Below are 25,659 nucleotides of genomic sequence, written 5' to 3'. Positions count from 1 at the left end.
TATGATAGGTTACGTACCTTTTTTATTCCGTCGTCAGTCCTAAAATAGTCAGAGGGTGACTAGTTTCGGGTCAGAAATGACCCATTTTCAAACCCATTTTCATCAAATCGATTGGTCCAAAATCCGACAGAAGTCTTCGTTATGAGGTACAAACACATGTCGACACATAAAGTTCACACATTTCCGACACAAAGCACATTTAATGAGAGTAGCCGGCTACATTTTATAAGAGACACACTGACGCAGGTAGCACGGCGGACACGACGGAACTAGCCGTTGTCGAAGCGGTGACATTGACCTTTGGGGTGGGGGTGCGTCAGCTGATAATGGTGATGCCCTCATGAACGTTTTAGAGAACTACGAAATTTATAAAGCCACAAAAAAATCCCCCCAGAACGTTCTGAACGAAAAACTAAATTCCGACTCTAACATACTATTCGATAGGATAGAAATTGTCAACAATGGATCTAACCATTATCAGCTGACGCACCCCCACCCCAAAGGTCAATGTCACCGCTTCGACAACGGCTAGTTCCGTCGTGTCCGCCGTGCTACCTGCGTCAGTGTGTCTCTTATAAAATGTAGCCGGCTACTCTCATTAAATGTGCTTTGTGTCGGAAATGTGTGAACTTTATGTGTCGACATGTGTTTGTACCTCATAACGAAGACTTCTGTCGGATTTTGGACCAATCGATTTGATGAAAATGGGTTTGAAAATGGGTCATTTCTGACCCGAAACTAGTCACCCTCTGACTATTTTAGGACTGACGACGGAATAAAAAAAAAGGTACGTAACCTATCATATCATTTGAGATATTTGAAATCGGTTTGCGGCAACCTTCTTAGATATGAGGGGCTACAATAATTATGGTAAATTTTGAAAATTTTGCCCTTAGGGGTAGCGGGGGTAGGGGGTAGCTCAAAATTTTCAAAGACAAGTATAGTCGAGTTTGGTATCATTTTACAGATCTTGACGAAACATAAACATTGACATAAAGAAAACCAAAGTCGACTCACTAATAACAAAATGGCGCCCTAAAACGTTTCAAAACCAAATAACCATGAGGGTGGCAAAAAATTCACTTGCACCCTCTTTAGCTTTTAACTATTTGAGATATTTGAAATCGGATTGCGGCAACTTCTTTGGAAATGAAGGGTTACAATAATTATGGTCAGTTTTGCAAATTTTGCCCTTAGGGGTAGCGGGGGTAGGGGGTAGCTCAAAATTTTCAAATAGCAGCTATAGTCGAGTTTGGTATCATTTTGTAGGTCTTAAAGAAACATAACAATTAACATAAAGAAAATAGAAATCGGACAATTGATAAGAAAATGGCAGCTCAAAATTACTTTAAATAACCATTGTCTCAATCATTTTTAGCTGCCATTTTGTTATTAATGGTCCGATTTCTATTTTCTTTATGTTAATTGTTGTGTTTCTTCAAGACCTACAAAATGATACCAAAGTATTTAAATTAAAAATGACTGCCATTTTGAAACCAAAATTTTTTTTATGATTTATTTTTTAAATACATTATAACTTGATAAAATTGTATATAAAATATTAATATTATAAAGGTACCTGTATATACTTTTTAAGAATTAAATAAAAAAATGCGAATGCTAACAACGAGAAATTTTTGGAAAACGTGTTATTCCATGTTATTTTGTTTTATTTAGTGACCCATTAAACCCACTACTTGTAATATTTTATTTTCTATACTATTTTATTGCAAGATGCATACATATTTAATTTTGTATGCCAATGTTGTATATAACAATGTTGTATATAACATAGTTTTATTCAGTTTAATTAAATATTAATTTTGATTGGATTGTTTTGGTGTTGAAAATAAATGTATTGAAAAAGAACAGTGATCATAAGTAGATCCAAAAGTGCATGAGTGATTCATCTGATTTTATTAAAAACAACTAACATCCCTCCAAAATGTATGTACTTACTCATAGACTATTCCTCTATATACTTATACCATGTATATACAAATATATAATTGCATTTTTTTACTAATCTGTAATATCTTGGTGTTGTGATTTACTTTTGTAAAAATATTTTGCAATGTTTTAGGTGGTCGAATTCAACTGATTGGTTATCCATTGTTGTAAAAGTGTATGCAACAATAATTCATCCTCGTAGTTATTGTTGCTATGTGAAAATGGGGCGTCTCATCAAACGGATACACTGTTCTGGAACTGCCCTTTTGTAACAGACAGTTAAACTGATTATTCGGGTCGCTATCCTTTTCGTGATGCCAAGTGCAGGATATTTATTATGACAAACATGTTTACCGGGGGTATTTGTTAACCTGAGGCTTAGTTCGAATATTTTTGACTATTTTTCTCTTATATAAACTTCTTTAAACCTTCCAAATAACATTGTAAGGCTATTTTTAAAGGTGACTAATTTAATGTTCCATCGTGTACAATTTTACAAACGTTATAAGAAATGTAAGTTGGATTAGACTTTTAATTTAATTTTGTACAATAATGTTAAAACCGAACAGCCTAGTAAATAATGCAATGCAATGCAAAGTAATAGGTACAGTAAGCACTCATATAAGTACTGTATAACAATGTTTATTTATAGTTTGCCAAATATTTACAGGTTAATTACTAGCCTACACTTATTCATTCAACTTCAAATATTATTTATCCTCTGAACCAAACTTTTTAGAAACACTATTTTAAATAAATTACATATAACCATATTTTTAGCGGAGGCGGATACAAACATAAATTATAATACTGTATTTAGAAATGATTAAAGTTCACAAAGTTGTTTGTTTCTTTAGAGAGAACGTGTACGGAATTCTTGGAATGTAGCTTGTAGACTTTCAACTTAGAAACACGCGTGTATTAAATTATTATAGTTTTTGTTTGTCCAAGGACGCTAGGCACGAGCCTGAGATTGTTTTTCACATTACTTCAGGCTAGACCTAGGGGATTGCGGCATTATCACTTAGATAAAATCCATTGGTGACATGGTGGAGGTCGAACCCGGGACCTCAAAGACTTAAGTCCCGCGCTCTAACCACTACGCCAGCTCGCTCCCCAAATTATTATAGTAGAATGCACATATTTGACACAGCAGTACATCGTTTGTATCATTTGAGCAGTAGCTGCCTACTACAGCCTTCTAAAATCTGAGATGCCAGAGGAGACCGTTTTAGTTGAGTACGCCGATGACGTTGCAGCCCTCATTGCTCCACGCAACGTTGAGCCAGCCAAACTCAAACTAAATCAAGTCATGAGCGTTGTAAATGCCTGGAATACTGATCATGTCTGACACTTGCTCTGAACAAGACAGAGATCGTCATCCTCACAAAAAAACGGATTGAAATCATCGATCCGCCACGAGTTGGGAACGTAGTTGTCCAAACCACGCGAACCGCCAAGTACCTCGGTGTCATGATGGACAACAAGTTGAGTTGGAGGGACCAGATCTTCCGTACGGCGGACAAGGCTGCTAGGAGAGTCGCTGCTCTTAGTAAGCTTATGGCCAATGTCGGTGGTCCCCGGTCCAGCCGTAGACTCTTGATGTCTGCAGTCCAGTCCGTGCTTCTCTACGGCTCTCTGAGGTGTGGGCAGACGCGCTTAACAAGGAGGCGTACAGATTGAGGCTCGCACGAGTGCTGCGTCAGGCGGCACTCAGGGTCGCTTCAGCGTACCGTACGGTGTCCGAACCGGCCGTTTTGGTGATTGCTGGAGTTATCCCTGTCAAACTCTTGGCAGCGGAGAGGAAGGCAATCTACCAGAGACAAGGCTACATCGGAAACGACACTGCAAGAACGGAAGAGCTGTCCCGAGCTTTTCAGATGTGACAAGAAAGCTGGGAAAGGGAGACTCGAAGACGTTGGAATGCCAAACTCATCAGACAGGTTGAACCGTGGGTGGAATGGCGGCACGGTGAGGTTGACTTTTATCTCACGCAGTTCTTGTTAGGTCACGGCTATTTTCAGTCGTACCTGCACTTGATGGCCAAAACGAATTCACCTGAATGTACCTACTGCCCATGCATTCCCGACGACGCGGAACACACTTTTTCCGCTGTCCACGATGGGATATGCTCCACCAGGAGGCCATTCAACATCTTGGGGTGCTGTCGATTGAATCGATTTGTGAAGGGTGAGGACAACTGGGACTGCTGGTCGTACTTTGTCCGGAATGTCCTTCAAGCTAGAAAGAACGATCTAGATCGGATCACAGTCTAGATTTTATAAGAAATGAACGGCTAGACACGGTGTAAGCCCTTCAGGCGTAGGCAGACTCGGTCTAGTTCTGATGAAGTGCGACAAGTGTTCTACAAGTGCGTGCTAGTGCCCGAAGAATAGAGGAGGTTTTTAGTGGGTAGTCTCTGAGCCTTAAGCCCGTTGGAGTCCCACACTAAAGGCTAGCCACCTGTGTGCATAAATATATTTTCCTACCTCTCCCTAAAAAAAATATTAAACTTGATATTAAAATAAATTTACTGTTTATGTGTTTTAATTATTTATTATTTTATTTATAATTTAAATTTATTCTCAGCAGTCTTAACGAAAATATGGTGGGAAAACTCAAATGCAAACGCATTTTTGCCTAACAACCGTTCGTTAGAGGATACAGCTTCAGGACTTAGAGTAGATTTGCAATTATAGTAAATCTTATTTCCAAGTAATTTTAAGTTCCAGTGATTATGTTTGTAATTTTAACTCTGTTTTATTTCGACTGGGTCAAATTCTAAGCGTGATCTCAATTTGATCATAATATTGTTCAAAGCACGAATTCAAACCTTGATATAATTATATTCAAGGATTTCCAGAAAATAAAAATAAAAGTCTTTAAAGGTAAAAATATAATTTAATGGCAATAAAACTAGGGACGACAGCAAATTTGTGCCAGTAAACGTGTTTTCCTTTATTCTTGTATCAATAACGAATATTTTTTGTTCATAATTAATTTATTCTAATAGCATTAAGTGTACACTGCTCAGTTTAAAGTATCCGTAACTTAGGAGTAGTTTCATTTTAATACTTTGTATTTGGACTATTTTTACCACATGAAAATTGCGTTTCCAGACAAATCTCAGCCCTGTGTAGTGTGTATACTGTCAGATCGATAATATCACACACGTGTCACCTCACTTGTTGATTGTTTTGTGTTTAAAGTATTGAAGAAGCTACTCAAGTGGATTATTTCATGTACTTAAGTATTTGAAAATGGCACCCTTTTAAAATATGTATCATACTGCTTTTTGTTACCTTTGCACAGCCTGACAATGTACTCAAAAATCCATTAGAATCCATCGATTAGCTTTTTCAAAAAGTTTTATACATAAAGTATTCAGTCAATTTATGCCATTAAGGATGTATATTTTGCATCCACTTTGTGTCAGTTGTAAGGTGGATATTCCAAGTCGATTGCAGGATTGTCAGTACCGTTGGTATATGAATGCCTAAGCCTTTTACGACATGACAGCTGTCATAATGGATCTTGCTAAACCCATCTTGTATTGAAAAGATATATTCAAGCTAAACCAGCTTAGTTACTTCTATCCCTACAATGATCATACTGCTTGCATTTTGTTGTTTTCGTAAGATTGGAATACAAACATTACTTGAAGTATCGTAACATTTGTCATCACAGCAACTGATGACTCATTTCTATTTTGTACAGAAATAAAACTGTGGAGATTAGCATGTTGGTTTGTCTACCTATTGACTAAGTAAATCATCCAATAATACGAGATAAATTTTAACCATCAAAACATACTATTTCGCAAATATTTTAAATTAGGATTAAGAAACAAATAATCTAGTTTACTGAAGTGTTGTTTCGCGCTTAGTGGTTACGGAGAAAGTTTCGTAATACTATTATATTATACTTATTTTAATTCCAATGTTATTCCTGGGGAGGGTAATTAAACTGTTCTAGTTATCTTGCTTATGGACATATTGCGATTAAACTTGGCAAACAATTTTTAATTTTCCAAGAAAGCTGTTATATTTCACAAAAAACACACTTCGTTTCCTTCTCTGTATCAGCAAATACAATTATTAGTTAAGTCTAATGTTATTTAAATCGGGAATAACTCTTTTTGTATTGCAATATTTTAATTAAAATCAGATCAGGCATATGAAAATTGGACTAGACTGCAGGTTTGCTGTGGTGGGGATGCTGTACTGTTTTATACAATTATGGACTAGTCATCGTTTATATCCAAACCACACCCATCAATACATTACATAGGTCCCGTGATTGAATCTCTAAAACATTAAAATTGTTTCGTTTTTGCTGAGGTTGTATTAATTTGTTATTGTTAATTTATTAATTATTAAATATTCTTAATTTATTACGAGGTGTTAGCTCGTCCTACGTACGGGAATTCAGTAGTCAGTTAAAACCGTGTACAATTCAGATCAGCTAGTTTACGATAAAACAGCAATACTGCAATTTTTACGATGTGAAAAGTGTTGAAGTGAGATTTGCAGCCGATTCGCACAGACGCACACTGATATACTGATTATAAGTAGCCTACAGTAGAGAGAGTAATAGTCAATTGAGAAGTGTATAGACCTAGTCAACGATACCACCTTCCATCGTATACCTGCCTCTTCCATAATTATTATCACTACAATACAACTACTATACACAATTTCCAGTAGGTCTGAATAGAAACGACCTGAAATAAAACGATAATATCCAATAAAATTCACAGTACACATAATTTAACTTTGGTGTCCTAACATCAAAACTAATCGTCACACCTATCCTTTATATAAATTTCACTGCATTAATTCAAGGCCACACTAAAAAAACTATTGATCAATTGCTAAATAAATAAGTGTAAACAAAGAAAAGTAAAAACAATAACAGTTTGTTTTGAAACAGCTGTTTGGTTCAAATAACATTCATTTGAAAATAGGGACATCAAAAAGAACTGGTCACATGTAGCAGGAATATAAAAAGTAAACACGCTAGTAAAACTAATGACGTAATTGTTAATGTTTATTATCCATACCGTTATCAGTTCTATCCTTGATAATTACCCACCCTCATTGAATAAATGTACATTGTAATTTCCCATATTAGTTAATTTAATCTACAATATATTCATAGTTGAAATAAAATTGATATTTTCACGTTTGGGGGCGCTGATATAGGCACCCCCAAACGTAACCACAACTGAACACGATTTCATAAAAGGATGCGGGTTGTCTAATTGCAGTATCCTAGGTCAATGTTGACGTTGTGTTCAATCTATGTCATCCATCTGTTTATCTTTTTATAAAACCCGGCTGAGGTTGTGGTGGTAATTTAAAATCGTGATTCTTGATTATTTTTGATCTTCTTTTTATGACATCAATATTTCCGGGCCTAATCCAAACAAAGTTAAAGCAGACAAACATTAATTGAAAACAAAAAGCTACCAAGAAGAATTAAAATATGTAAACATTGTTATTTTTCTATTCTTTCCTTGAAAAGTGGAGCAGTAAAATAATTTGCATTTATCTTTTTTTATTAAGACTCGTGTACAGAGCCTCGATTTATACTGTGGTTTAATTAATTTTGGTCTAAACTATTTTAAACTGTGGTCTAATTATCTCTACTAATCTTACTTATTTCCTATAATCAATGACAAAATAAGAGGAAATAAAATAATATCATAGTTCCATAATTTATATTTAACCAGCCGTGAGTTAAAACAAATTACATTGCTCTAAAACAAATCGAAGATTACAAAGATTACTTTACAAAATAATTTGAACATCCTAGTATTTTACTATGTATATTTAATTAATCTGTCATCCTCATACAGAAGAATTAAACGTATCAATTATAAGCAATACACATAGTATAAATAAGTCAACCCTAAGTATGTATTTACATTTTTATCCAAATGCTGAATTTGTGACACAAAAGCTGAATGTTTACAGCTGTTATGTTAAGCAAATTATTTTATGCCAAAAGCTAGTTTAGAATCTTAGCGTCGGCTGCTAGACTTTTTAAAAATTAAAACTTAATTTCTAAAAAAACTGGGACCCTAAACTAAAATTATGGCTTCGACATTCCCTAGTTCTCAAAATTAATTTTCTTTCAACACAAAAATAATGAAAATCCGTCGAGTGGTTGATTCAGAATCATGAAATAAAAAAACACTGTTTCGTTTTAATATTATAGATTGCTAAGTTATTGTTGAAGTTATTATACTATTCATTTAAATAATGATTTTATAAACAATGTATATCAGGACACAAATAATATCAGACGGCAAAAATAATACAAGTTTGTCAGGGTTTTACTGTACGATTTATTGGTTTTTACAGAGGTTTCAGTAAATCCAAAGAAAAAAACATGATATAATCAGTAGTAAGGTAAAATAGTTAAATATCCACCAGCTCTCCTCTCATTTTGCAAAAACACATGATTTACGAATATTTTTAACATTCAATCAATTATAATGACATTTAGTACCCTTCGTCATCATAAATTACTGAAATTATCGCTCTCTCTCTCTTCAATTCACATAAACACGGTAGGCTTGGATTAAAAAGCGTACGAGTCTATAATTAATTAAACGAGTAAATAATCATTACTTTTTAATTAACACGTGGTTAATATCTGCATTCAATTTAAATTAGTTTTAGGTGAATAAATAACTTTCTTATTTCAGTTGTATTGAGTTTATGTACAGGAATTCACGAGACAGTGTATCGATTGCGAATTCCACAATTGGTTTGAAATTACGTAATCAAATCTAAATTATAGTTCCAACATTTGGGAAAGTATTACGGTTGTTTGATCGTATGTACAGTTGTATAATGCAGTTGTATAATGCAGTTGTATAATGTTGTTCAGGGAATTGAAGAAAACAACTAAAACAAACAATTAAAACCATATATTAAAAGTTTTAATACTAATTATACTATTCGGACATGCACCAAAGGATAGACAAGGACAGACACAGGAAAATCACAAATAAATAGCTACTTACTTTCTGTAAGCTTGTTTTAACAAGGCCAAAACTAACGAAATGGTAATGGGTCCAAATGAACAGGGAGTTTCTATAACGTTCTAGCCATAATCTTTCATAAGAAAATCGTTCTTCAAACAATGCCTTCACAAAAACATCAAAGTACACTTTTAATTTCAAGCAAAAATAAAGAGAAGTAAACTGTTCAACTGCCCAAACTTCATTTTGATAACTGTTTATTACAGAGCGAGTGCTTTTTATCTCTCTGAAATACATGAAATAATGAAGGATACTTTACTTTGGCATTAAAGTGTAACTCATTTCTGGTGTTTATTAACGTAGTAAATTTATTTGATTAGAATTAAACAAATGGCATTCATTACTATTCATTTAAATAATGATTTTTTAATATTTACTGTCCAAACATTATACCAGGAAATACTAATCAATTTATTTAGCTTTTTTGGGTAAATCAAACTAGGGAAAAATACTAGGAGGGAATCGGAGCAATAACATGGTTCTTTGAGAATATTAACTAGTGAATTAATAATCTAATAACTATTTTATTAATTTGCCATTTTCCTATCTGATGTCGTCGAATTCGATGTGTTCTATTTTAATGCCTGTATTGAATTCAGTCGTTGAACAACTAATTTTGGTTGATATTTGAACGAATCGAGTCCTGTTCTTTAACATTTCATAATTTACATTTATAATTATTTGCTCCCTATGAAACCTCGGCTAGGCCTTGAAACTGGAATCCTGTGTGCTTCGCCCTTCCTAGCCTTGAGGCCTCAGCATTACCACTAGAGAAAATGAACACACCCAACATTGCAGAGACGAATTATTATTTCAAAATATCAAACAAAAAACTAACATATTAAATGCCACCTAGGTTAAATCAAAGAATGGCCTCCCTTCTTAGCGGTTAAGCTAAACCTTACAACACCACAGTAATCAGTCTTATCTGGTTCTGAAAGTGAAATCATGGCAAGCAAGGAGAAATTAAATACAAGTCAAAGGCAACATGAATTTACATTGAGAAATAAAAATATCAACAAGTGGACAAGTTAAATTGCAAAAGGTTAGTCTACAAGATAATCCACATTAAATAAAACAAAAGAAATACCAAACATGTAGGCTATCATATTTAGATTTCAGAGAAATAAGTCAATAACAGTTTATTTATTTAAAAGGGCTTTAGAGAGAACAGGCATATTTACAAATAAGTATTAATTATAGTTGGGTGCAATATTAAGTTTCAGCCAGTGCAACAGAAATTACCAATTAATAGCAAGGATGTAGTAAGCTATGGATGTAAAAGGATGTTTGGTGATTCGATGGCTCAGTTTGTAGCGTCACGAACCTCGGCTCCAAGGCAGCGATCTTATTCGGATCCTGGTCACGGCCGCAAACTTTATCAGTGCAGTTCACCTTCGTACTGCACCGGCTCACCCCTTGCTTTGCTGGATATGTTCCACGCACAGATCTGTAGCCACTATATGTCGGACGGGCAAATGCAAGGTCCAACCTCTCAGGCACCTGACTTCTTAGGGCATAGGCCACCAACCTAAAAAAAAGGTAACCAGGGGTGAAATTTACAAGAAGCAAAATTGATAACCATGCTCAAAACTGGAAAATAGGTATTTCAAAGAAAACTCATAAAGTCAGACGGTCAACAGAGATCAACAGAGTTCTAATATTTTTGTCGGGCGTCATCAATTAATACATTATACTTTCCTAAAATCATTGTGGGTTGGCTTTCTTCAATAACATTAGACCATTCAATAATAAGATTATAGTAAACTTATACGCTACACAGAACATGAGCATATATATTAAATTCGACAAATTAAAGACAAAAACTGGTTTATCAAAGTTGAATTATTAAACTATTGAATGACATTTAACTTTTCTTGAGAAAACGGCCCCTCACTGTAGCATCAGATTTTTTTCCAGAATATTCTGGGATGAATTCTACACTTAAGTTCTTTGAAGCAGTTAAAAATGTAAGTTATGATCATTTTCAAACAATTGAAATCCAATAAAAAGGTGAATTTTGAGGATAAGTCTCCAAACTTGATGAAGATATTTGACAAGGTGTCGTCGGATTCTCCTGTAACACTAACAGAGATTTAATACCACCTATATGCTATAAATATGTATAATAGTATAGTATATTGTATCTTTTAAGGCCATTCCTAATCATGGTGGAAGGAAAAAAACATCGGCGTGATACTCCCGTCATAGGATGACGTCTCCCAGAGTGAAAACAGAAAATCACCTGATTTTAACTACCATATAAGTATAAATTTGTTTTCATTTTTTTCATAATAATGAAATGGCGTTTGCCATCTGGTTGAAGTCAGCATATGACGGGAACATCAAAGCTATGTATTTTCCTTCCACCACAATTCCTAATGGTATTACTAAATGTCTAAAGTCATACTTTCTTGTTCGTAGCTTCTTGTAATACTGTTATTGATTTTGTTTTTAAATGAACTTTATCTCAATGCATAGAGATGTATCTTATATGCCCTATTAGACTTCTATCTGTGGATTTTAATTTTGCTCATGGTTAAAATTAATTTCAGTAAGCATAATTTGAAATTATATAAACATTTCCAAAAGTTTGTCTGTTAGTTTGTTTTCAATTAAGATTTAATTTGATTTTAACTGTGCTATACATACGGAAAGGCCTTTTACACGTTGGATGACAAAAAAAGTTTGTAATCAACTGCATGAAAAATTTGATTCCCGTACCTAAATTTAAATATTTCGTAACTTACAAGGTTGTCCACAAAGATTATTTTGTCTTACCTTCTACATATCAATAACTCCACTCAATACTTTGATGTAAAATTTATTTTCGTATCTTCTCAATTATCAGGATTATAAATTTAGATCTCTCAGCATAAAGGATTAAGTTCACTATGTGTAAACCATTAACACATTTTTGAAACAAATAAAAAAAGTTCTATAACCTTTTCTATTATCAATAAAAAAACTATTTTCATGAACTACATTGACAGCAATATAATATGATAAACTTGACTACCAAAATAACTGTATAAGCCTAGCTATACCTAAGAAAAGAAGGTTTAGTTTTGTTTACTTGAATACTCACAGATGAACTTTAGCTATTTAAAAGCTTTTATTAAAAATAGTCCTTCGTTTACTTTGCTTTGTAGAATTAAACCATCAATTTAATATTGAATGTAATCCTTGCTCAGAATAAGTTTAGTTTTTCTTAAAATGTTGAGGTTAGTTGTGATAGAATATAGCACATACTAGAAATAATTGAACCTGTTTACATTTAAACAGATGCATACAATATAAGTTTCAATTTCATTTTATAAAGTAAATTTAAAATACAGACGAAACTCGTAGTTATATTCTCTTTTATATGCCTAACACTAAATGTAAGAAGTCATGCTTCCAACGTCTCGTTTTCAACTAAACGCCTATGTGTTTATTATAGTTTTATATTGGGTTAATTAAAAGTTTGGAGACGCCTCGTAAATTTTTAACGGCCTATAATAGAAAAAATAAACACCTTTATAGCATGTCATGAAGTACTTTTTGGGCATAACCGCCACTTCGTGTACAACCCCAAAATGGGGGATTTCGGGGAAAATTCAAAAATTTGAAATGTTAAGTACCATCAAGTGACCCCTCCTTTTGAAGGTCGTAATAAAAGAAAACTAACAATACAAACTATAGGTCTCTATCTTAACCAAGTAAAATATGGCAGTCAATTGAAATCCTTAGAAATCAGAATTCTCTTACAATTTTCCTCATGTAACATTTTGGGAACAGTTAATATCTGATTTGTTAAATCACTATTAACATCTCATTTTAAGTACTCATTACAAGGTTACAAACTTTATACTTACTAACTTTCTAGATAGAGACCTCTAGTTTGCGTTGTTAGTTTTATTTTATCACGACCTTCAAAATGAGGGGTCACTCGATGGGTCTTATAATTTTTCCCCAAAGTTTTCCCCAAAATCCCCCATTTCAAGGATGAAAACAAAGTAGCAGTTATGCCCAAAAAGTACTCCATAAAATGCCACAAAGGTGTGCAGAGTTGAGTTTTTCTAGTATGAACCGTAAAAAAATTGATAGGGGGTCTCCAGACTTTTTATTAAACCTGTATTTACATCATGATAGTTAGTATTCACAACCTTTGCGATTAAAAGAACTGTTATAAAAAGTTTTTCGCCACACTACAAAATAAGCAGTTAATTTGTGTACTATATGTAGATAAGAAATTGTTTTTTTCCAGAAAGGAATCGTTAAAATCAATTGAAGTATGGTAAACTCTAGTTCGATAAGGAGCGCTTTATTCTAAAAGGCATCATCTGAGTTTTTCAGCAAGTATGCTCTCATTGAAGCCACACAAAATACATTTTAGATAGGCTTGGGCAGACATTCTGTAATTTCACAATAAATATTGTAAAGGTTTTAGAGACATTGTCTTTTAATCCGTTGAAATTGTGTATACAGGGTGACAAAAAAGTCTGGAAGCGGTTTAATATCTTTTTAACTAAATCCATTAGAAAATTCAAACCTTTCACATCTACTTATATGTATAAAAACTACTTTTTCCAAGAATTATCATTTCTTTACCTCTACTAGGGGACGACCCACGAGGAGTAGGTACATAATCTTTAAAGTAAGCATTGGTTTCTATGTACATTTTAAAGGTCTGGTCAAGTGGAGTTCATTACCGGAAACCGCGTCAAAAAAGGTTAATCCGTTACAAAATGGCGGCTGTCCAAAGTTCTTGTTGAATATACTTGCACAGGCCTTACTATAGGTAAATACTCGTATTAAACATTAGCTTGAGAGCTGAAACTGTATTATTTAAAGTCAACTAGCTGATAGCCTAATATTATTCAATCTTCAAAACAAATTTAAACGGGCTTCAGATTTCCCGGCTAATGTTAAATATGAGTATTTACCAATAGCCTACTAAGGCCTCTGCAGGTATATTCCGCAAGAACTTTGGACTGCCGCCATTTTGTAACGGATGAACCTTTTTTGCCGCGGTTTCCGGCAATGAACTCCAATGAACTCCACTTGACCAGACCTTAAAAATGACGTGCATATCAACCTATGCTTACATTAAAGATTATGTACCTACTCCTCATGGATCGTCCCCTGGATAAGGTAAAAAATGGTAATGCTTACAAAAAGTAGTTTTCATACATATAAGTTGATGTGAAAAGTTTGTTTTCTAACGCATTTAGTTAAAAAAAGATATCAAGCCGTTTCCAGACTTTTTTGTCACCCTGTATAAGCCAGTCCATGTATGCGTTGTGTTTCGCCTAACCCTTGTATTTGTTGCTGATAGTGTGATATTATAAAGTATCGCAAATCATACGAGAAGGTGTGAAAACCTCCTTCCCGGCTATTTTCTTTAATATAGGTACTATTTTACATTCCACCTAGTGTTTACGTAACTTCAAATATGCTTAATGTTACGTACTTATTGAATTAAATAATTATAACACATAATTGTAAGAAGTAAAAATAATGTCTTGTTTTTATTCATTTCTCAAACTTAGAATTGTAAATATTACATCAGCTGTAAATAGAAATAAAATTAATTAATGAGTCCAGACTAATAGATATAATAATATATAACAGTTCTCCCCCACTTGACTCAACGTTAGTTCATCATTCACTTGCAACAACTACATTTCTTAGAATTCCTTATTCTCGAAGATCGTCTTAACTGCAATGGTGGTTGGTTATGAACAGGTGGTTCTACAATATTTTCAATATATGCTGAAGGTTCTTCAATGTTTTGTTGGTTAGCACCTACAGGTGGCTGAGGTGGCTCTGACATTGTGTAATCCATGTTTGATCCAGATGTGGTTATCTCTGAGGAATCCATTGGAGGCTGAGGTAAGATTTGAGAAGAAAAGGGACTTGATGGTGCAGGATCCCCTAAAGGTGTGTTCCATGGCAAGACATTTGGAGAGTTACAAACATTTGTTTGACTTGGTATGATTTGGGTTGCTTTTTGGTATCTATGAAAATATCTTGGTGTTTTTGATAACCCACTAGCTTCAACCTGTGTTTTTCTGAGCTGGTTAATATGTCTCTTTATTTTGTTTTGATTGTCTAATAAGATGATATAATGAAGTTTTCCCAAGCGTTGTAAAACTGTACCGAATTTCCACTGTGTAGATCCTACATAGTTTCTGGCTTGAACTCTATCTCCTGGATTTAGTAATCTTATTTTGGCAGAATGATCATCAGGTATTTTTCTTGTTATATTTCCCATAGGACGTATGAGATGTAACCTAGTACGTATAGTCCTGTTCATAAATAGTTCTGCAGGCGTTTTACCATTGTTAAGAGGGCTTGAACGGTACTTAAATAAGAAAAGATTCAGCTTTTCCATCAGACGTCCTGTATCTTCAGTTATTGCTTTGAGTTTTTGTTTCAAGTTTTGTACTGATCGCTCAGCCAGACCATTTGTTGCAGGATGGTTTGGTGCACAGAAACGTTGTATTGTCCCGTTATCCTGACAGAATTTAGTGAACTCATCAGACTTGAATATAGAAGCATTGTCAGAAACAATGGTGTAAGGAAGTCCATATCGAGAAAATAGGTCATCCAGTGCATGTATTGTTGTTATTGGGGCTTTTGAGGACATTTTTACTTCCAGCCACTTTGATTTGGCATCTACAACCACAAAGAAATAGTGATTTTTGAAAGGGCCGGCATAATCCATGTGAATCCTTTGCCAGTTTTCTTGAGGTTCTTCCCAAATGTGAGGAGGGGCTTTGACTGGATTGTTTTTTACTTCAGCACAGCTTTTACATGATTTTACCATGCTTTCGATTGCAGCATCTATGCCAGGCCAATAACATAATGATCTAGCAATGCTCTTCATTTTCACTATTCCAATGTGAGATGAATGTAATTCTTTCAGTACTGCCGGTTGAAGTGTTTTAGGGATGTAAACCCTTGATCCTCGCATAATAATACTAGAATGAAGGGTGAATTCTGGGTTATTTATTTCTCCTTCAAGAAGCTTTCTTTTAAGGCTTTGTAATTCATAGGTCTCTATTTGTCTCTAATCTGATTGTGTCTGCGGTAATAGCTGAGGTGTCTGTAATCATGCCAAGAGTTGTCTGATTTACCTTGTATGAGTCTTCAAGGAAGTTCACCAACTTTACATCAAGAGGAATTGGATTTCGAGAAAAGTAGTCTGCATTTGTATGTTCTTTTGATGGTCTCTGTTTGATTTCGTAATCGAATGCACTTAAGAATTGGGCGTACCTTAATAAACGATGTGCTGAGATGACTGGCATGGCTTTCCTTGGATTGAATATTTGTTGAAGTGGCTTGTTATCTACAATCAATATAAATTTTCTGCCGTAAAGATACTGGTAAAATCTCTTAATACCCCAATACACAGCAGTGGCTTCTTTGTCAAGTTGACTATAAGCCGCTTCACTTTTAGTTAAGGATCTGGAAGCAAATGTGATGGGTTTTTCTTGACCATTTATGACATGGGACAGTACTGCTGATAGACCAGTAGGTCCTCCATCCGTAGCTAACGTAACGGATAGTCCGGATTGAATGGAGTCAACACTCTTTCACTTGTGATTTCTTCTTTGATTTGATTGAAAGCGTTTTCACATTTGTTATTCCATTTGAACTTAACATCTTTCTATAGAAGCTGAGTTAATGGATGAATTATTGAAGATGCATTTGGAATGAACTTCGCATAGTATAGTGCCAACCCGAGAAATGATCTAACTTCCTCTACATTTGTTGGACGAGGTGCTTTCGTAACAGCTTCTATTTTATTTTGACATTTAGTGACACCTTGACTTGTTATACGATGTCCGAAGTAATTTATTTCAGATTGAAACAATTTGCACTTATTCATGTTTACATGTAAACCATATTTCCTCAACGTCTGGAGACACTTTTCTAGTCTTTGATAGCACTCTTCAAAAGAATGCCCTTGAATGAGAAAGTCGTCAAAATATGCAATAGTTCCATCTAAGTTAGATACTACCTGGTCAATGATTTTGTGAAACTCTTTTGGTGCATTTGTGATACCCATAAAGAGTCGTTTTGCTTTGTAAGTTCCCCATGGAGTGGAAACTGCAGCATAGTTTTGACTTTCTTCTTCTAACTGTACATGTAAATAAGCTTTATGCAGATCTAAAACACAGAAGTATTTTCCTCCATTTAATTTATTTAAAAGATCTTCGATTCTGGGAATAGGATATTGAGTATCTTCTAGTTGAGGGTTTAGTGTAATTTTATAATCTGCACAGATCCTTACAGATTGATCTGGCTTAGGAACAATAACTAGTGGAGTACCCCACGCCGAGTGATCAACTTTTTCTAGGACCCCTTGATCAACTAAGGATTGTATTTCTCTTTTAGTTTTGTCTAGCAAGGCATAAGGAATAGGTCTAGGCTTCATAAATATGGGTTTTGCATTTTCTTTCAGTTTTAAAGAACATTTGAAATTTGGAATGACACCTATATTTGATTGAAATACATCTTTGTACTTGTTTATGAGTTTAGTTTTGATTGATTCGATATTATTCTTGTCTGGGTCCAAACGGTTGCCAGTATTTATTAAATCAACCGCTGATACTTGTACGTTTAGTTTTATAATCCAGTCTCTACCTAATATAGGAGTGTAGTTCCCTTTTACAACATACAAATTACCGTGAGTTTTAATCTGTTTGAATGAAATTGGTACCCTTGCAACACCTATTGGGGAAAAGATTGATTTGTATATGAACGAAACCTTACATTTGATGGTTTCAACTCACAATTCAGTTTCAACCTTTGAAAATCAGTTAATGATACTATAGTAACTTGACTGCCAGAATAAATTTCAAATTGTTTTGAGCTTCCACCAACCTTGACTGTGACTACAAAAGGATCGTCTCGAGGTTCACCTAAATTGTAATAAATAGGTACAGTTTTTACCTGATTGCAGTCATATTCAGAATCTACGTCGCTTCTTTCAGATTCTGATTCTTGTATTTGCTTTATTGGCTGCCTTATAAGAGATGAAATGCAGACTTTCTCTATGTGGCCTTGCTTATCACAAGATTTGCAATAAAGGTTCTTGGATCTACAATCTGATGCTTTGTGATTATTCTTCCCACAGCGTAAACACGTATTTTCTAATCCAAGTTCTGTAAGCAGACTTCTTCTATTGAAGTTTCTAGATGATTGTTGGCTTTTTCTAGTTTTATTTCTCATAGAATCGAAACGAGACACATTTTTCGATGATCTGGATTTAGAAATTTGTTTAACATCTGTATCGGTACCGTATAACTTGTTTTTTATTTTAGCAGCTTCAATTGCTAGTGAAATTTCAACTGCTTTTTCAAAACTGATGTCGTTTCCTTGCTGGAGAATCTGTTCCCGAATTTCACTGTCACGAAGTCCACGAATAAATTGTGCTTGTAAAATGCTATTTACTGGTTTCCCACAATTTTTTTCTTGGCAATTCCATTTTGAAGATATAGAGAGCTGTTTTAAAACTGTAATGTATTGAGAAATTGATTCATTAGAACCTTGTTCCCTTGATAAAAATTTGTGTCGTTCTGTGAGAACATTTGTCTGTGGACAGAGCTGTTTCTCCAGTAAATCAGTCAAGGTTTCATAGTCTTTTGAAGATGGAAAGTCAGGTGCTGTTAAACTTGATAGAAGGGAATAATATTTTGCACCGAGTGCATTTATCAATATTCTTGCTTTTGTTTCCTTGATTTCATTTGACTCTCCATGTAACTTTTTCAGTTCAAAGAAGTTTTCTAATCTCTCTTTATAAGATTTGAATGTTTCCACTTTTTCATCGAAAGATTCAAAGGTTACAGAAGAATTTAAGATGGGTGTTGTGACTTTACTATATTCTCCATTGTTTTCTGGTCTAGGACTTGCAAGTTGTCTTACTAAATGGGCAAGAGCAGCAGTTTGAGCTTGTAATGTTTCCAATATTGCTTTGTTATGTTCAGTCACTTCTTGATTATCCATTTAGAATGTCCTGTTCTCTTTAAGCTTGTAAGTAATGCCTAAATCTTTTTATTTTCACCTCTGAGTCGCCATTGTTACGTACTTATTGAATTAATTAATTATAACACATAATTGTAAGAAGTAAAAATAATGTCTTGTTTTTATTCATTTCTCAAACTTAGAATTGTAAATATTACATCAGCTGTAAATAGAAATAAAATTAATTAATGAGTCCAGACTAATAGATATAATAATATATAACACTTAACCATACTTAATACACATTTTCCATTCATACTTGGCTTCAAGTACGTACTTTGTATGGTCGCCATTTAATAAGAAAGTATTAATGTAAAAGTATTAAAGTATTAAAAAATTAATAGGCGGGCTATTAGACGAATAATAATACTTTATTAAATATGGTTATCCTAAGAACCACAGAGAAACTAAGAAATATCATGTGATACGTTTTCTTCTCGGGGAAGAACATTTTATGTCCAAGTATAAATGTATTAGTCTTATTATTCATAATCGTTTCCTAGACGTGTCAGACAATGTTTATCTATAATTCTTATGATATTGCAATAGTATACCTTTTAAACACTGATATCCTTTGTATTGAGCTTGTAAATGAAGTAATGTTTTGATGGACGGGCTCAAAGTCAAATTTTTGTTAACAATAGTCGTGTATATCACTATATACTTTGTCATTGATCGACTCACAATTGATTAACTTGCATACAATCAAAATAAGTTTATTAAAAAAAATATGTTTTACGAATGTGAAGTACTATGCCAATTTATTGAAAGAATATTAGGAACTAAGTTTCAACACAGTTTTTCATGCAGGAATTGTGTTTTATATTCAGTACGTTCAATGTTTTATACTCAGAAAATATGCATTGAAAAAATAGATTTTGCTCTAGTAGCGTGATAACCATTCTATGTTTAAACTTTACCGTTTTTTTTGCTTACAATATATTTTTCAAACACACAATAGAAGGTAGGCCATTCGGCAACAAACTGTCAAGACGTAAAGGATTTATACAACAAATCTGACAACCAAGCAATCGACTTGCCATATCCATCTTAAGGCTGACGCAAAATGGGTGAATATATCAAAACATACTCGTGCATTGATACCTTTTTAGACAGTTATAAAGTTTTGTGGAAAAAAATACTTAAGTCGTCCCGACTTCCTAAGTCATACAGTATAGCATAAACAAATGAAATGTACAAGATAGCATGTTTAAAGTTAATTGGATAATACAGGGTGATTGATATAAGTGTGCCAGCCGTTTTATTCGAAAACTATAAGAGATATAAAAAAAAGTTAAATGGTAAGTGCATTGGATTTTTTATTTAAAAAATTGTAGTCAAGTCAAAAAAATTATTTTACCCGCCATTTTTCCAATATGGCCGCCAACTTTAATTTTTCTTACGGAACACCCTGTATTTTATGATGTATTCTGGTAGAAAATGTAATTTTAAGACGATTTTATTCTTGTAATTTTTTTTATAAACCTAACCGTTTCAAAGATAATAATGGTTAAAGTTTTGAAATTTCTGCATGAGAAAGAGTTTCGATAAAGGCCAAAGCAAGCATGCCAGCTGTTTTATTCGAAAACCATTCAAAATTTCACAACTTAAATCATTATTATCTTTGAAACGGTTAGGTTTATGAAAAAATTACAAGAATAAAATCGTCTTAAAATTACATTTTCTACCAGAATACATCATAAAATACAGGGTGTTCTATAAGAAAAATCTAAATTGGCGGCCATATTGGAAAAATGGCGGCTAAAATAATTTTTCCGACTTGACTACAATTTTTTAAATAAAAAGTCCAAGGCACTTACCATTTAACTTTTTTTTATATCTCTTATGGTTTTCGAATAAAACGGCTGGCACACTTATATCAATCATCCTGTATAGCTAGAGCTCAAGGTACTAGGTCCAAATGTTTGGAACGAAAGTCATAGTTTTCAACCTATCTGGTTCACAATATACGACAATATTGAATTTTTAGTGAGTATACTTTGTTGTCTTTATAATTGTTCTTATCATGTTCAAGATACTGTTTTAATGTCGTAAATAATATCACGTATTCAATACCAACCACCCCCCGCCCACCAACCCCCCAGCCTAAGAGTAATAATATCCTTTAGAGTAAGGCAATCGAATACTTTATGACATTATAAAGCAACGCAGCAGAGCAATGCATTTGATTTTGAATTAATTCAGACTAGGATAATAATACCCCCGCCACAGCATACCTGCCGTCTAAGCGAATTTCCTTTTGCCTGAATTGATTTTCAATCAAATCAACATTATATTTAACAAGTACCTAGGGTTGCTGCTTCAAGGAAACTAATAAAGTGGTTTTTTTTAAGTAAAATGTAAATGGCTTGATATAAAATAAACAAATTTGCTAAGTTTAATTAAAACTAGCTGTCTGCCTGTTGCCTCGTTCTACGTACGCGAATCTTGTAGTAGGTTGAAACCTTATATTCAGAACAGGAATCGGTTTGCATATTTAGTGTGCATTTTTTCAGATATGCTTGCAAAACTATTACTGTATAGGAATACATATAAACCTTCGCAAATACAATATCTGACAGTTTTAAAGCAAAAACGAATACTTCGCAATTAAATGTTACCCGATCGTGTTATTCCATATTTTATATCTAATGATAAAAGGAATTGCTTTACATATCTATGAGGCATAGCCCTAAGGTAGGCTTGTAATTGAAAGTTACTTTTCACACTGGTTAAAAGTAGTTAAAATACTACCTCAACCTCACTACAAAATTTTACAATATCCCTCCATAAGAATAACATGGGAATTTTAAAATTACAATTTTTGAATTTTCACCACAACCAATAACCGTACTAAAACACTTTGATACACTGGATTATCTGTTTTTTTTTTAAAGTTCTTAAAAAGGTCTAGAGAGAAATTGGGATATGTGTTTTATTGGTCAAAAATGAGAAAACCCAATTTTTACCCCATAAGACCTCCCGTAAAACCCCGTTCCCATGGTCCGATCATACTGGTTCGCAAACTCAATCAAGTTTATCTCGCCCTACACCTTTCCCAATTTGATCGAAATCGGACAAAAATTATTAAAGTTATTGTGTTCATAGACGTATATATATATATTAAAATTTAAAAACATAGTAAAAAAAGTACAATTTTTAAATATTTATTTTTTTTAACTGACGGCATGTTTCGGAAACTAAGTCCATTATCAAGTCATATTTACCATAACCTCATGAGTTGGTAAGAAATGGAGGTTATGGTAAATATGACTTGATAATGGACTTAGTTTCCAAATCATGTCGTCAGATAAAATAAAATAAATATTTAAATATTTGTTAAATATGTTTTTAATTTTTATTAAATTAGTAGCCCTAAACATGCAAGAAAATAATTTTATATTTATATGTATACATATATACAAACTTGAACGACTAGTATTTTTGGCATCTGGGGTCATAAAACTGAAAAAAATAAATTGGTCCCGGGTCTAGGTCTTACCGTGCCACTACGGTAATAGATACTTTCCTGTAGAGAAATTTGCTAATACATTTATAATCATATTACTTCCAAGGCCTGACAGCACCCAGCCAACAAGATAACTAACACACTGACAACTTACATACTATAAAAAAATGAGTCGGGTATATGAGAGTGGTGACACAAGCATTAACCCGGCTCAAATTGAAGTGAAACACTTTAAGTGAAAGTTCTCTATTTCCTGGAGTCTAAATGCACGGCTAGAAAAGCTGTAATGACTGATCTGCTAACTACATAATTATTTGGATATGTTGTAAGACATGCATTTTTTTGTCTTATAATGTAGTTCTTTGTAAACTGGTTATATTGGCGTAATGTTTGAGATGGAAGATGCAAGAAATGCATGGCAGGCTTTACAAGGACGCTATGCAAATAGTCTTTGCTGTGCGAGACAGGTAAATGAAAAGCTGAAATTAATTACTCTCTTTTTAACACCTTCAGTATTATTAGCCTGACTAAGGACCTTTTGTGCTGTAAGCGTTCATATTGTGACACAATCTAAGAACATAATTGTATAATATTGAGTCACATTAAATCTATCTTCATGGCCTTAAAAACCCATTCAGTATAGCATAGGTAGTTCATTAAAAAAACCTTGTCATCCATTAAAAGAATCCGAAAAATAAGATTAATTAAATATTTTGGAACTTTGGCCCACATAGAAAACCTGCAACTTTCAAAACATTACATTATACCCCTACCATGTAGCCAATTAGGTAGTATACTTCAATTTAGGATGAATCTAATTCAAACTGGTAGTAGAAATGAGATAAATTAAAAGACTAGGTAGGCCAAATACATATATATTTTACGGTTCTCAAATTACACCAAATACACTTTCCAAATAAAATCCATTATGGTCTTATTACTCCCAAATCTTGTACTAAATAATAAAATAGTGGAAAGATCTTACTTTAATCAGAGACACTGGTTTAATGGTCAGAACTGGCACTAGCAGATACCATGCAAAGCAACTAGAAGTGGTGCAAAAGCTACTGGACCAATCATAAGAAGGTGAACAAGAAGTCAATCTCAATATCAATGTGGTTGATTTCTGTCTGAAAACATCACACAAACCCAATAAAAACTATTCTCTACAAATTCTAATAATTAAAAGTGGATTTAAGATCCTTACAACTCCTTGTGAAAATGTGCTTCTCCTAGAACAAAACTCTACAGGTCTGTATAAACTTTACTTGTTATCTTTTCTTGTAAAATGCATTAAAAATTGATTTGAAAACTTTTCTTTACTTTACATCTTTCCCCAAAAACGATTTCTACAAATGCAGTATACAATAAATCTCCTAAAATCTTATTACTAAACAATATTAAAACTACTTACAATTTCTACAGCAACCACATATTTGTAGACCATATTTCCAGTGAACTTAACTGACAAAACTTGAAATGGGTTATCAATCGCCACTACCAACCCTACAAACTAAATCTTTTAAACTGCTGGACACTCTTTCTTAATCTTAGTCTAGCCAATGGTTAAATACTATGATTTTGTTTTTTTGTTAATTTCAATTTAAACTAACTACCAACGGTACAACATAGCTAGTTCAAGAATATTTTTTTACAAAGCGTAATATTTATTTTAGAATTGAGCCTTTTACGTTAGGATTTGTAAGTATTATAATTGAGTAAAAGTAATCTACAATTGCATGTCAAACATACGTAGTCTTAGTCATGTTTATGACTTTATATTATTGTCAATGCCTTAATAAGTATTAATGTTATTTGATTTATTAAGTTTGATTCATAACCATCAGTATTATTTTAGATAGTAAGGGTCCTTGTTGTAATGATGTATATTTAATTACTATACTGTCGATCTTATATTTGGATTTAGAATGAACTTCTTTGAAGACTGCCATACAAATTGAAGATGGACATTTTCCCTAGTTATATTTATATTGTATTTTGATTACTTCTGTAAACGTTCTTTTGCATGCTTCTGTTCATTATAATTCGTAATAATAGGTATATCATTTTTTGTAGCATTGTTGTTAATTAAAACAAAATAAGTAAATAAATAAAATAAATATTAATTTTAAAATGATAAAAGTAAAGGTCCAAGAAAACAAGTTTTACGCATAGATCAGGTTTTTAAACATTATATGCGTTGAGTTTCTAATATCTTCGACATCGATAGCGTTATTTATTTACTCGATGCACAAACAAAAACATTACAAAGGATACGATACTGTGTCATGTATGTGCCTTGAAGCTCTTAAATGCATAAAGTTTTTATTCAAACGTATCAACTTTATTCTGCAAACTTTATTCATACTCATTCGTATAGAAAACTCAGGCAAATAAAGGATAAACTGGGATATATTTTCAAATAATGTATAACGATGTTTGTACCCTCCTCGCGTAAAACATTGCATAATAGTTTAAACAGCTTGATTCTAATAACTCGTAGTTTCAGCAGCTTGATTCTAAATTATTCAAGTTCTCTTTTCATCATTACTGTGTTTTACTAATGCGTATATATTGCGTATATAATGGCCTAATTCATATTTTTCAAATAAAAGTGTTTCATAACTAATGTTAAGCATTATATAAACCAAACAATAGTTTTACTTGTCTTATTATTAATTTACGATCTACATTTACTATATGAATGTTAATTCCGTCAACTGATTGAATGTAAAGAATTAATATTAAATGAAATACCTCTTCCTGTTTTATTTTATCAATTTTAAAACGCTTATATAAGAGATTTTTCGTAGAATAGCACTAAGATTTCAACTTATCAAGTGCGCGTGTAGTCAAAACTATATTTCTTATTACCATCAAATTTATATGTACATTATTAAACACATCTAGACTGTCATTTTTTCATTGCTATTAGGTACAGTTTATACTTCTGACTAAATCGTTTCCCATTTCACTAACATTTACAAAAAAATCTTAGTTTCAGGTAACCTAAATACTGCAGGTACTCCCATTATTTCTTTAAATACATCTGACACAATTTTTTTGTTAGAAAATTATTAATAAAAACGCATCTTTTTAGTACAAATAAAGTAGAAGTGTATTGACTGTAACAACTCAAGAACACAACCACATATCCTCCTCTAATACA

This window comes from Macrosteles quadrilineatus, unplaced genomic scaffold (assembly GCF_028750875.1).
Source record: "Macrosteles quadrilineatus isolate MER2022 unplaced genomic scaffold, UCM_ALF_1.0 Scaffold_1__1_contigs__length_201487025, whole genome shotgun sequence".
Taxonomy (NCBI): domain Eukaryota; kingdom Metazoa; phylum Arthropoda; class Insecta; order Hemiptera; family Cicadellidae; genus Macrosteles; species Macrosteles quadrilineatus.
Note: the sequence above shows the minus strand (reverse complement) of the source record.